The 12,674-nt window shown below is 45.5% G+C and overlaps 1 protein-coding gene across 9 annotated transcripts in view; it reads left to right on the top strand.

Annotated features, from left to right (window-relative positions):
* The window catches only part of map2 (microtubule-associated protein 2), a 129,846-nt gene that overhangs the window by 42,881 nt on the left and 74,291 nt on the right, over window positions 1-12,674 (top strand). For all 9 annotated transcript variants that reach the window (XM_029711603.1, XM_029711602.1, XM_029711607.1 and 6 more), the window contains exon 3: window positions 2,550-2,690. The gene's annotated coding sequence lies outside the window, so the exon portion shown is untranslated. The remainder of the gene's footprint in view (window positions 1-2,549; window positions 2,691-12,674) is intronic.

Below are 12,674 nucleotides of genomic sequence, written 5' to 3'. Positions count from 1 at the left end.
GTGGTGGCTCTGGTGCGGGCAGAAGAACCGCTCATCCTGCAGGTCCAGCCATGGACCCAGGCTGAACACTGTGCCTGGACTGGGCACCAACGCAGAAGAAGACTCTGGCCTTGGAGCTGGACTGGACGCCGTGCTTAAACTGAGCATTGGCGCAGGGGAAGGCTCCGGCCATGGAGCAGGACTGGCCGCTGTGCCTGGATTGGGCGCCAACGCAGAAGAAGACTCTGGCCTTGAAGCTGGAGGTCCCGAACCGTTGACCATCTCAGGAGGTTCCGGACCGTGGGCCGTCTCTGGAGGTTCCGGACCGTGGGCCATCTTTGGAGGTTCCGGACCGTGGGCCGTCTCTGGAGGTTCCGGGCCATGGGCCGTCTCAGGAGGTTCCGGGCCGTGGGCCGTCTCAGGAGGTTCCGGACCGTGGACCGTCTCAGAAGGTTCCGGACCGTGAAATGTCGCCGGAAGCTCTGGACTGGGGATCGTCGCCGGAAGCTCTGGACAGGGGACCGTCGCAGGAAGCTCTGGACTGGGGACCGTCGCAGGAATCTCTGGACTGGGACCATCGCCTTAAGCTCTGGACTTGGGACCATCGCCGGAAGCTCTGGACTGGGGACCGTCGCCGGAAGCTCTGGACTGGGGTCCGTCGCCTGAAGCTCTGGAACGGGAAGGCGCACTGGAGACCTGATGCGTGATGCCGGCACAGGTGGCGCCAGACTGGTAGCACGCCCCTCAGGGCGAGTGCGGGGAGTAGGCACAGGACGTACCTGACTGAGAACATGCACTTTAGGAAGAGTGCGAGGGGGAGGCACAGGACGTACTGGACTGGGAATGTGCACTGGAGGCCTAGTGCGTGGAGACGGCACAGGTGGCGCCAGACTGGTGACACGCACTTCAGGGCGAGTGCGGGGAGCAGGCACAGGACATACCTGACTGGGAACACGCACTTCAAGGAGAGTGTGAGGAGGAGACACAGGATATACTGGACCGTGGAGGCGCACTGGAGGTCTGGAGCGTAGAGCTGGCACAATGCGTCCTGGACAAATGACCACCTTCACACGGCAAGTGCGAGGAGCTAGCACAGGACGCACTGGGCTGCGAAGGCGCACTGGGACACAGTGCGTAGAGCAGGCGCAGGATATCCTAGACCGAGGAAGGGCACTGGAGACCAGGCGCGCTGAGCCGGCACCACCCATCCTGGACAGATGCCCACTTTCGCACAGCAAGTGCGAAAGTGGGCACAGAACGCACCGGGCTGTAGATGCGCACTGGAGACACCGTGCGTATCATCGCAAAATATGGTGCCTGACCGGTCACACGCTCCCCACGGTGAATACGGGGAGTTGGCTCTGGTTCAAAACCTGGCTCCGCCAACCACCCCGTGTGCCCCCCCCCAAAAAAAATTATTCAGGTTTCTGTGGCCTTCCTCCACGACTTTGTCGCTGTACCTCCTTCGCTGCTTCCGCCTGCTTCCATGGCAGGCTCTTATCTCCTGCCACTATTTCATCCCAAGTCCAGGATATTCTCTCCCTAAGCTCCTCCAAAGACCAGGATGCCATTACCGCCTGGGCACGCTGCTTGGTCCTTTGTTGATGGGATATTCTGTCACGATCGTTTGTAGAAACGGACCAAAGCACAGCGTGAGTAGCGTTCCACATAATTAATTAATAGTGAAACTTAAACAAAGACAAAACAAATAAAGAATAAACAAACCGTGATGACAATGCAGTGCTAACAGGCAACTAAACATAAATAATATCCCAGAAGCCACAAGTGGAAAACAAGCTACTTAAGTATGATCCCCAATTAGAGACAACGATAACCAGCTGCCTCTAATTGGGAATCATACAAATCACCAACATAGAAAATCAAACCTAGAACCCCACATAGAAATAAATAAACTAGATCAACCCCCAGTCATGCCCTGACCTACTCTACCATAGAAAATAAGAGCTTTTTATGGTCCGGACGTGACACAACAACCCAGACAACACAACACAACATGCCACCAGGGAACTGGGCTGGCTGAAGTGAAAGTAACTTTAATACATTAAAATAAAAATTGTATTTATTTTTTTACCTTTATTTAACTAGGCAAGTCAGTTAAGAACAAATTCTTATTTTCAATGACAGCCTAGGAACAGTGGGTTAACTGCCTTGTTCAGGGGCAGAACGACAGATTTGAATCTTGTCAGCTCGGGGATTCGATCTTGCAACCTTTCGGTTACAAGTCCAACGCTGTAACCACAAGGCTTCTTGCTTTAATACATGTTCAAATACATGTGAAAATTAAATGTTTCTTTCTTTCTAACTTCTGGAAGGGAAATAGATTACATCTCTTGCCAAGATATGAAATAAGCAAACACAAGGTTTTTGGACTGTGCTCAATAAGGGGAAATCTTTTGGATGAGAACATTGTTCGCTCTCTCTCTCCCTCTTTCTCTCTGTTTGTATGTACACCCTTGACTGTCTATACCTTACCTGAATGTGTATGGTCGTGTACTGTAGTATATTAGTCCCAGTCTTACTAAAACGTATCCACCCTTTCTTCTTTCCAGGTGTGAATAGGAAGTTGTCCCTTGTTATTGTGTCTTTCCTTGGTCATCTCTGTCCTGTCCCGTACTGTACTTCTGACGATAGAGGACGTGTCTGCACAGACCTTGACTAACCCCACCGGGAGTCCCACACCGCCTTACCAGGTAAACCAAGCCTCACAATGCTGATCAATGATGTCCCATCGATGTGATTGTGATTTGCCTTTTTCCACTGTCTCTAATTGAGAGAGAGAGAGAAAAATAGTGAAAACACAACTAAAAAATATAGCTGCAAACAGCAATGAACGGGGTTCACATTTTGACAGAAAGAATGCAAGATCAGTTGGATAACAAAGCAAGTACTCTATCATGTAGGAACTATCTTCCTTTATGTGCAATCAGCATTACCATGTTTATTTCTCATTACCACAAGGATGACGCAAGTGACGTTTAGACTACTGCTGTAGGTTTGAATGTAGCAGGTAATCATTTATAAAGTCATGACTTAATGTTAATTAATTTACTAATTCTGGGTTCAATTTGATTAATGAATTCTGGGACTTAATTTTGTGAAAATCTGTTTGTGTACATGATTTGTATCTCAGTTGGTACACTCCACATTAGCATTCCAAAATACATTAGCATACCAAAATACAATACACTTTCACAGCTGTAATACGCTGATTGCACAATCGGCATGGACTTCTGATTTCTATTTTTCCTGGATAAAATATTCACTTCTTACTACATTCAGACCACATAATAGGGCAACAATATGTGATAATACAGAGAAAGTAATCACGATATTTCACATTGTTTGTCTGCATAATTTTTATCTAACATTAATTTGCACGAGACAAAGTCCACATGATAAATATTTATTGCTCTTGTATCATATGGTGACACTGGTGCCAATGACATCTATAGTGCCACCAACTGGTCTGGTGCAGCCATCTAAGGTTGCAGTGACTTATATTCACACAGCTTCTAATGACATGTACATAAGGTTTATTTACCACATTTCATGGCCCCATGTCCATCGGTTCTGTTGTCACAGCCCTGGTGTGATATGGTGCCATCTAGTGGTGTAGCGTGTCTGACTTTGAATGTAGCAACTAATCATTCTCAAATTCATTAGAAGCTTATTCATTGAGTCTATATACCAAATCTGGAGTCAATCTGACTTATGGTTCATGTGAAGAAGATTTTGAAAATTATTTTTAACATTAGCATATGTGCTAACATGCATCTATAGGTACATATGGTTCATGAGGATGAGATGATTGCAGATGATTTTGAGCATGAACATTGCATACAGTGCAAACAGAAAGCATTCACACCCCTTTACTTGTTCCACATTTGTTGTGTTTCAAGGTGGGAATAAAATGTATTTAATTGCCTTTATTTTGTGTCAATGATCTACACAAAATACTCTAATGTCTAAGTGGAAGAAAAATGTTAACATCTTTGGCAGCGATTACAGCAGTGAGTCTTTCTGGGTAAGTCTCTATGTGCTTTGCATAGATGAATTGTATAATATTTGCAAGCTCTGTCAAGTTGGTTGTTGATCATTCCTAGACACCCAGTTTCACGTCTTGCCATAGATTTTCAAGTCAGTGTATATTTGGTCTGGTGTTTTAGGTTATTGTCCTGCTGAAAAGTTAATTTATCACCCAGTGTCTGTTGGAAAGCAGACTGATCCAGGTTTTCCTATAGGATTTTGCCTGTGCTTAGCTCTATTCCATTTATTTTTATCCTAAAAAACTCCCTAGTCCTTGCCGATGACAAGCAGACATCTCAGCTTGCATGTCGGCCCACCACCTCAAGCTCAACTGCGAAAAGACGGAGCTGCTTTCCATCTGGGGAAGGCCTGCCTGCTCAAAAACCTCTCCATCATAATTGCCAACTCCACAATGTCACCCTCCCAGAATGCAAAGAACCTTGGTGTGACCCTGGCCAACACCCTGTCGTTCTCTGCAAACATCAAAGCAGTGACTCGCTCCTGCAGGTTCATGCTCTTCAACATCCGTAGAGTACGACCGTACCTTACACAGGAAGCGGCACAGGTCCTAATCCAGGCACTTGTCGACTTCTGTCTGGACTACTGCAACTCGCTGTTGGCTGGGCTTCTCGCTTGTGCCATCAAACCCCTGCAACTTATCCAGAATGCTGCAGCCCGCCTGGTTATCAACCTTCCCAAGTTCTCCCATGTCACCCGGACACTCTACTGACTTCCAGTTGAAGCTCACATCCACTACAAGACCATGGTGCTTGCCTACAGAGCAGCAAGAGGAACTGCCCCTCCCTACCTTCAGGCTATGCTCAAACCCAACACTCCAACTCAAGGACTCCATTCTGCCACCTCTGGTCTCTTTGTCCACCCACCCCAGCACAAGGTGCAGCTGTGTAATGATCATGCTGTTTAATTAGCTTCTTGGTATGCCACTGTCAGATGGATGGATTATCTTGGCAAAGGAAAAATGCTCACTAACAGTGATGTACACAAATTTGCGCACAAAATTTGAGTCCAAACACCACATTTGGAGTGAATCTGACTTTTAGTCCATGAGAATAATATTTTGTATGATTATTTTAAGCATTAGCGTTACATAGTCAAACAAGTAAATTGGTTCCTTATTTTTTAAGATATCAATGCCAAGCATAACATGCTTCATTAAGTTGATAGGCCTCTGTGGAGTGGGTTTACAAAGGAATTTAAATGGACATGTAAAATCAGATTTCCGGACTCATCGATAACTCAGCCATCTCTTAACCAATCCCGGAGCTTTTCTCAAACTAAGTCAAGATTTTAATTGAACCTTTATTTAACTAGGCCTACATAGCAAAGGGTGTTTTTTGGACCTTATAATAGCCAATAGGCCAATCGTTGCCATTCTTTTTGACCAATTTACTCATGGCCTCTAGTTTCTGTGTGCCAAATTAGAAAAATAATTACCAATCTATGCTTGAGTTATTTGATTATGTCAAGGAAAAAATAAGAAGAAGAATTAAGAGAATAATTGTGAATCCATAAAAATGGAGCTAGAGACAGACAGTGAGAGACAGACAGAGAGAGATAGAGAGAAACAGAGACAGACTGTGAAATGGTTTAAAATGGCTATGTGTGGGTGGCTGTATGTGTGAGTGTCTGTTGTTTCTGTAGCCTTCCCAATGCTAGGAACCATGAGTGGGCCGAAGAGAAGAGCTGCTCCACCAGAGGAAGTGAACATGACGCACGACCATGAAACCCAAACAAAACAAAAAACGTTATATACTCACTCTCTCTTTGTTATTCTAGCTCAGGCACAGGCTGGCATTTGCTGCTGCTAACCTCTGTGCTTGCTTGTGCGCGTGTGAGTGCCTGCGTGCGTGCCTGCGTGCGTGCGTGCGCATGTGGGTGTAAATGTTTAAGTGAGTATGTGTGTAGGTTTGTGTGTTCGTGTGGTTTTGTGTGTGTAAATGTTAAAGTGGGTGTGTGTGTGTGGGTGGGTGGGTCGGTGTGTAAATGTTTAAGTGAGTGTATGTGCGCTCACGCTTGTTAACGTTTGTGCGCTCGCATTTGTGTGTTTGTGTGTGTGTGTATGTGTGTGTGCGGCAGACTCGAACTTGTGTGTGCATAGTGGCCAGTAATATTTTATACAGTTGAAGTCGGAAGTTTACATATACTTAGGTTGGAGTCATTAAACCTCGTTTTTCAACCACTCCACAAATTTCTTGTTAACAAACTATAGTTTTGGCAAGTCGGTTAGGACATCTACTTTGTGCATGACACAAGTAATTTTTCCAACAAGTGTTTACAGACAGATTATTTCACTTATAATTCACTGTATCACAATTCCAGTGGGTCAGACGTTTACATACACTAAGTTGACTGTGCCTTTAAACAGCTTGGAAAATTCCAGAAAATGATGTCATGGCTTTAGAAGCTTCTGATAGGCTAATTGACATCATTTGAGTCAATTGGAGGTGTACCTGTGGATGTATTTCAAGACCTACCTCCAAACTCAGTGCCTCTTTGCTTGACATCATGGGAAAATCAAAAGAAATCAGCCAAAATATTGTATACCTCCACAAGTCTGGTTCATCCTTGGGAGCAGTTTCCAAATGTCTGAAGGTACCACATTCGTCTGTACAAACAATAGTACGCAAGTATAAACACCATGGGCCCATTCAGCTGTCATCCCACTCAAGAAGGAAACATGTTCTGTCTCCTAGAGATGAACGTACTTTGGTGCGAAAAGTGCAAATCAATCCCAGAACAACAGCAATGGGCCTTGTGAAGATGCTGGAGGAAACAGGTACAAACGTATCTATATCCACAGTAAAATGAGTCCTATATCGACATAACCTGAAAGGCCGCTCAGCAAGGAAGAAGGCACTGCTCCAAAACCGCCATAAAAAAGCCAGACTATGGTTTGCAACTGCACATGGGGGTAAAGATTGTACTTTTTGGAGAAATGTCCTCTGGTCTGATGAAACAAAAATAGAACTGTTTGGCAATAATGACCATCGTTATGTTTGGAGGAAAAAGGGGGAGGCTTGCAAGCCGAAGAACACCATCCCAACTGTGAAGCACGGGGGTGGCAGCATCATGTTATGGGGGTGCTTTGCTGCAGGAGGGCCTGGTGCACTTCCCAAAAATATGGCATCACGAGGAAAGGAAAATTATGTGGATGTATTGAAACAACATCTCAAGATATCAGTCAGGAAGTTAAAGCTTGGTCGCAAATTGGTCTTCCAAATGGACAATGAACCCAAGCATATTTCCAAAGTTGTGGCAAAATGGCTTAAGGACAACAAAGTCAAGGTATTGGATTGGCCATCACAAAGCCCTGACCTCAACCCTATAGAAAATTTGTGGGCAGAACTGAAAAAGCATGTGCGAGCAAGGAGGCCGACAAACCTGGGAAGCTTGTGGAAGGCTTCCTGAAACGTTTAACCCATTTTAAACAATTTAAAGGCAATGCTACCAAATACGAATTGAGTGTATGTAAACTTCTGACCCACTGGGAATTTGATGCAAGAAATAAAAGCTGAAATAAATCATTCTCTCTACTATTATTCTGACATTTCACTTTCTTAAAATAAAGTGGTGATCCTAACTAACCTAAGACAGGGCATTTTTACTAGGATTAAATGTCAGGAATTGTGAAAAACTGAGTGGAAATGTATTTGGCTAAGCCTAGTTAAATAAAGGTTAAATAACATATATGTTATTTATATATATTAGTTGTTATGTTAGTTATATATACACTCTCAAAAAAATTAAGGGAACACTTAAACAACACAATGTAACTCCAAGTCAATCACACTTCTGTGAAATCAAACTGTCCACTTAGGAAACAACACTGATTGACAATAAATTTCACATGCTGTTGTGCAAATGGAATAGACAACAGGTGGAAATTATAGGCAATTAGCAAGACACCCCCAATAAAGGAGTGGTTCTGCAGGTGGGGACCACAGACCACTTCTCAGTTCCTATGCTTCCTGGCTGATGTTTTGGTCACTTTTGAATGCTGGCGGTGCTTTCACTCTAGTGGTAGCATGAGACGGAGTCTACAACCCACACAAGTGGCTCAGGTAGTGCAGCTCATCCAGGATGGCACATCAATGCTAGCTGTGGCAAGAAGGTTTGCTGTGTCTGTCAGCGTAGTGTCCAGAGCATGGAGGTGCACTGGACACTACAGGAGGAGCACTGCCAGAGCCCTGCAAAATGACCTCCAGCAGGCCACAAATGTGCATGTGTCTGCTCAAACGGTCAGAAACAGACTCCATGAGGGTGGTATGAGGGCCCGACGTCCACAGGTGGGGGTTGTGCTTACAGCCCAACACCGTGCAGGACGTTTGGCATTTGCCAGAGAACACCAATATTGGCAAATTCGCGACTGGCGCCCTGTGCTCTTCACAGATGAAAGCATGTTCACACTGAGCACATGTGACAGACGTGACAGAGTCTGGAGACGCCGTGGAGAACGTTCTGCTGCCTGCAACATCCTCCAGCATGACCGGTTTGGTGGTGGGTCAGTCATGGTGTGGGGTGGCATTTCTTTGGGGGGCCGCACAGCCCTCCATGTGCTCGCCAGAGGTAGCCTGACTGCCATTAGGTACCGAGATGAGATCCTCAGACCTCTTGTGAGACCATATGCTGGTGCGGTTGGCCCTGGGTTCCTCCTAATGCAAGACAATGCTAGACCTCATGTGGCTGGAGTGTGTCAGCAGTTCCTGCAAGAGGAAGGCATTGATGCTATGGACTGGCCCGCCTGTTCCCCAGACCTGAATCCAATTGAGCACATCTGGGACATCATATCTCGCTCCATCCACCAACGCCACGTTGCACCACAGACTGTCCAGGAGTTGGCGGATGCTTTAGTCCAGGTCTGGGAGGAGATCCCTCAGGAGACCATCCGCCACCTCATCAGGAGCATGCCCAGGCATTGTAGGGAGGTCATATAGGCACGTGGAGGCCACACACACTACTGAGCCTCATTTTGACTTGTTTAAAGGACATTACATCAAAGTTGGATCAGCCTGTAGTGTGGTTTTCCACTTTAATTTTGAGTGTGACTCCAAATCCAGACCTCCATGGGTTGATAAATTGGATTTCCATTGATTATTTGTGTGTGATTTTGTTGTCAGCACATTCAACTATGTAAAGAAAAAAGTATTTAATAAGATTATTTCATTCATTCAGATCTAGGATGTGTTATTTTAGTGTTCCCTTTATTTTTTTGAGCAGTGTATATATATATATATATATATATATATATTATAACGCTGATGGCCAGGACAACAGTCTCTGACGGGTTCCCATGCAGCTATACTAATGTGTGCGGAGAGGCCTCAGAGCAGTTCCCCTCAACTCCCACTTTCCCACACCGAGCAGACTGTAGCAGGGTGACATAGGGCAGCCATACTCCACCTCGATCTCTACCCCCCTCAGTCGTAACTTTGAAGGCCCCGCTTCTCTCTCTCTGACCAAGCAAACCAGCTGCCTATGACTCCAAGCTCCCAAAGATTGTCAAATCAAATCAAATTCCATTGGTCACATACACGTGTTTAGTAGATGTTGTTGCGGGTGTAGCAAAATGCTTGTGCTTCTAGTTCTGACAGTGCAGTAATATCTAACAATTTCACAACATATACCCAATTCACACAAATCTAAGTAAAGGAATGGAATTAATAATATATAAATATATGGATGAGCAATGTCAGAGGCATAGGCTAAGATGCAATAGATAGTATAGAATACAGTATATACATATGAGATGAGTAATGCAAGATATGTAAACATTATTAAAGTGGCATTATTAAAGTGACTACTGTTCCATTTATTAAGGTGTCCAATGATTTCAAGTCTGTATGTAGGCAGCAGCCTCTCTGTGCTAGTGATGCTAGAAAAGGTTCAAAATGAACCTTTAATTATGCAACATTGCTCCACCGGTTGAGTATAAGAAAGCTTTGTTGTCATTTTTCTGCACAGTCAGAGAGAGAGAGTTTGATCCATCTGGATATATATATATATATATATATATAGAGAGAGAGAGAGAGAGAGAGAGAGAGAGAGAGAGAGAGAGAGAGAGAGAGAGAGAGAGAGAGAGAGAGAGAGAGAAAGAGAGAGAGAGAGAGAGCGCCAGGGAGAGCCAGGGAGAGCCAGGGAGAGCCAGGGAGAGCCAGGGAGAGCCAGGGAGAGCCAGGGAGGGGGTAGAGTGTAGAGCAAGAGGGGGGAAGGGTGAGAGAGAGAGCCAGGGAGGGGGTAGAGCAAGAGGGGGGAAGGGTAGGAGAGAGAGAGAAGTGAGGGGGGGCTCTATTATGACAGGAATTCTACAGTGGTGACAAAGGGACAATACATTTTTGTGGCCCTCTAAAACTGTGCGGGGCCCTCCAAGTCTGAGACAGGGGAAATGAGATGCTGATGCCAGGGTCTCTGCTGCAGGAGTATACAGGCAGGGAGGTCCCTCCATACCTACTATGTGATGCTAAATGCTACAGACAGACCCTCTCTAGTCTGTGATGCTGCTTCTAACTGCTACTAGAAAATAAAGGACAACAGGTAAAAAAACAGTCAAAGCCATTCATTTTATAGGGAGCTGTTCCCTTTATTTCCTATGGGGATCTTTGCGTCGATTTGCATCAACAATTTGTTTACTTGTATGTGTGAGAAGATGGTGAAATCAATCAATGAATCAGTTGTCTTACTGGCAGCCTTACCTCACTATGCCCTCACTGCCCACAATCCTACTGTAGTATCCACATAGAGGATCTGAGCTCACTATGCCCCCCTATGTTCCTTCTCTGGGCTCCCTGTCTCCTGCAGTGAGCCAGCTGTGAGTGGATAACCCGCAATGCAGCAGCCTTGGTGACTCACACAGGCTGAGACACACTGAGACACAGACTGAGACACACAGACAGACACACAGAGAAACACACACTGAGAAACACACACACTGAGACACACGCTGAGACACACGCTGAGACACACATTGAGACACCCACTGAAACACCCACTGAATCACACTGAGACACACTGAGGGAGGTAGGCAGAGAGGGAGGGAGAGAGGGATGTAGAGAGGGAGGCAGGCAGAAAAGGAGGCAGAGAGGCAGGGAGAGAGGGAGGCAGGCAGAGACAGAGGCAGGCAGAGAGGGAGGGAGACAGGCAGGCAGAGAGGCAGGCAGAGAGGCAGGCAGGCAGGCAGGCAGAGAGGGATGCAGGCAGAGAGAGATGCAGGCTGAGAGGGATGCAGGCAGAGAGGCAGGTAGAGAGGGATGCAGAGGGAGGCAGGAAGAGAGGGAGGCAGGAAGAGAGGGAGGCATGAAGAGAGGGAGGCAGGCAGAGAGGGAGGCAGGCAGAGAGGGAGGCAGGCAGAGAGGGAGAGGGAGGGAGGCAGAGAGGGAGGGAGAGAGGGATGCAGGGAGGGATCACAGGAGGCTGCTGAGAGGAGAACGGCTCATAATAATGGCCGGAACGTAGAAAATGGAATGGCATCAAACACCTTGAAACCATGTTCCCGAGTGGCACAGTGGTCTAAGGCACTGCATCTCAGTGCTAGAGGTGTCACTACAGACACCAGACACCCTGGTTCAAATCCAGGCTGTATCACAACCAGTCATGATTGGGAGTCCCATTGGGCGGTGCACAATTGGCCCAGCATCGTCAGGGATTGGCTAGTGTAGGCCGTCATTGTTCTTAACTGACTTGCCTAGTTAAATAAACATTTAAAATAAATGGATTTGATACCATTTGACTGATTCCGCTCCAGTCATTACCACAAGCCCATCCTCCCCAATTAAGGTGCCACCAACCTCCTGTGGTAGGTAGGGAGGCATGAATGGGGAAAGAATAGGGTTTTGGAATAAACTCCGAAAATAAGGTCTGAGATTAACACAGGCTTTTTTGAGATGTTATACGGTTTGTTCAGTGATATAATATCAGTCAGTTAACATGACCTTTATGTATTAGGAAGTCTATGTGCGTCATGTTTTTTTTTTTATTACAATAAATGCTTCAAAATCCTGGAACAAAACTAGTAAGATATTCTAAGCCTGTGTTTACCACAGACCTTATTTTCGGCGTTGATCCAAAAACCCTACAAAAGTTCCATTAATTTTCTCATAGGCTTTGTTCAATGAACCATGGCAGACTTAGTGCCAGCAAAAATATTCCATTATTATCACTCTCTATAGTATATGTGACTGAGCTTAGCTCTAAAACGACGACCACCCTATGCTAATTTCCACCCCTTCCCTGGTCAGTTGGTGCAATTGTTGGAGGCAGGTAGCCTAGCGTGAGTGTTGGGCCAGCACCCAAAAAGTCACTGGTTTGAATCCCTGTGCAGACTAGGTGAAAAATCTGTCGATGTGCTGTAACCTCTTAATTTTTGCCTAAAATTACATACCCAAATCTAACTGCCTGTAACTCAGGACCTGAAGCAAGGATATGCATATTCTTGGTGCCATTTGAAAGGAAACACTTTGAATTTTGTGGAAATGTGAAAGGAATGTAGGAGAATATAACACAATAGATCTGGTAAAAGATAATACAAAGAAATACCAACAATTCTTTTGTATTATTTTGTACCATCATCTTTGAAATGCAAGATAAAGGCCATAATGAATTATTCTAGCCCAGCTGCAATTTAGATTTTGGCC

This window comes from Salmo trutta, chromosome 24 (assembly GCF_901001165.1).
Source record: "Salmo trutta chromosome 24, fSalTru1.1, whole genome shotgun sequence".
NCBI classification, from domain to species: Eukaryota; Metazoa; Chordata; class Actinopteri; order Salmoniformes; family Salmonidae; genus Salmo; species Salmo trutta.
This window is presented reverse-complemented; position numbering and strand designations above follow the sequence as displayed.